Source organism: Limulus polyphemus, unplaced genomic scaffold (assembly GCF_000517525.1).
Source record: "Limulus polyphemus unplaced genomic scaffold, Limulus_polyphemus-2.1.2 Scaffold604, whole genome shotgun sequence".
Taxonomy (NCBI): Eukaryota; Metazoa; Arthropoda; class Merostomata; order Xiphosura; family Limulidae; genus Limulus; species Limulus polyphemus.
Genome location: NW_013666214.1, coordinates 352,338 through 354,722, shown reverse-complemented (window position 1 = coordinate 354,722; position 2,385 = coordinate 352,338).

Genomic DNA, 2,385 nt, shown 5'->3' with positions numbered 1-2,385 from the left:
CAAAATCATCTACGTTTAACCATGTTTCAGTTATTCCCATTATATCAAAATCCTCCTTTCCTACCAGTGCTCTAAAGTAATATATTTTATTTCTTATACTCCTAGCATTACAATAGTAACAATTAAGCCTATACTTATAACTACTTTTATATTCATAATTATAGTATTTTGGCACTTGTGTATAAAGTTAAAATCATAAATAATATTTAACGTTAAACTGGTTCACAATTAAAAACATTTTATTTAGGCCATAGATAGGCCTAAATAAAATGATTTTAATTCAACCTGTTCTACACCATTTCTAGCCAGGTTATACTTAACCTGTTCTACACCAGTTCTAGCCAGAGTATATTTAACCTGTTCTACACCAGTTTAACGTTGAATATTATTTATGATTTTTTTTTACTTTTATTCTAATTTCCTATGCTAAACTGTTCTCTGCCTCTTATTTTCTTTGCATGTAGCTTTTCCTGGCCCTCACCACGGCCTAGTCCTAGTTTAAAACTTCCCTTACATCTGAATTAGTAGCCATAGCAAACAAGCCAGCCCCTATCTTATTTAAATACAAACCATCCATTCCAAAAAGCTTCCTTTTTCCACTGAACTGATCCCTCAAGTCCAACCAGCCAATCTGCACATCCTCACGTACTAAATTAAGACTAGCATTTAGTCGTAGTGCTTAAAAGCAACCAAACCAAGTAGCTGTCAGCAAGCAACCCATGGTACAAGCGTTTGCTTTGCTAACTTTTAAAATTGTTAACAATATCAAGTATTTCATGTTAATTTTTGGAAAGATAAATTAATTTGTACTTCTTATCAGAACAACTAACCAACACCACACATCAGAACTAAGAATCAACCCAGTGATAAATATAGCTAATTTAACATAATGTTCTTACTTATTACTTATAATGATTAGAATGCATTGTTTCATCAATGGGATACCCACTGGGTTAACAACATTTTCTGCTGCAATTCCAACATATCTCATGAGGTGTGATCAGCTAGGAGACGTAATTAGTCTAAAATTCACATATTTATAGAACAATTGAAATAAATAAATAAATATATAATAATAAGCTCAAAATAATAAAAATAGATATATTAAATATAGGTCATTTTAAGAGTTTTAAATATGTACAATAATGTGATATATCTCAGTGTTTCTCAACTTTTTCGGTACCAGAGATCGACTCGCTGCTTCCATAAAGTGTCTCAGACCACTAAAATGCAAATACAACGAAAAATTATTACGATTTGTATAACAGTATTCTGTCAGTTTTTGTTTGTTTGTTTTCGTGAAATCCCACGGAACAGACCGGTGATTAAGAAACACTGATGTAGCTGATACAGAATTTCACGTTCAGCCAGGTTTTGGGTTACTTCTGTACATTGGATACACAAGACTATTTAGTATTCGGGGTATTATTTCATTTGTTTTGTGATTTAATATTTAATGATTGTTTGGGTTTCATAGCGGGAGTGTTGAAGGTTGATTGTTTTAAAAGTGTTAATTGTGACAAATTTCGTTACGTAACTCTGTACAAGTCTTAAGTACATTATGTATGAAGTTGATTGTTGTACTAGGTTTTAGTAATATTGTTGGCGTCACGTTACTCGAACCTTCGGTATTTTTCTCACCAAGTGAGTATTCTTACATTATAGCATGTCCTAGGTTGTAGAAAATTCCAAGCCTCAGTTGGGCAGGGTATATATGTATATATATAAGTGACCGAACGAGAGAAAGTTAAATGAAATTAAAGTAAAGTACACTCAGAGAAAAGTTACTTAGTGAAAGAAAACGCGAACTTAACTGGCGTATGAGTGATTAGCCTTAACGGGTGATATTCTAAAGTAAGTTTCACAGTCTAACAGAGATAAGGAGAATACTTTGTCTTGTCAAAAGGTTTTCTAAAGTAATTGAACCCGTCTGTGTGGACTATGACGAAAGGAAACAATTATTTAAAGTTCGAGATACAATTGTGGTAACTCTCGAGGTAACGTGAATATATTTATCACATATGGTATAGTAAGAAACAGAACAAAGAAAAATAATTCGTTTCGTCAGTTGGATTCTAAAATAATTGAATCAGACTGTGTGGACGTTTGACGAGAAAAGAGAATTATTTAGATTTTTAGATACAACTGTGGTATCCTATAGTGGCCCTCAGTGGCACAGCGGTATGTCTGCGGACTTACAACGCCTGAATCCGGATTTCGATACCCGTTGTGGGCAGAGCACAGATAGCCCATTGTGTAGCTTTGTGCTTAATCACAAACAAATAAACAAATAAGTATCCTATAGTGTAAAAAAATTTTGTACATGCGTTTGACTTGTTTTGAATATATATTATTTTAAAACAAGTGGATTGTGTGCTGTCCATT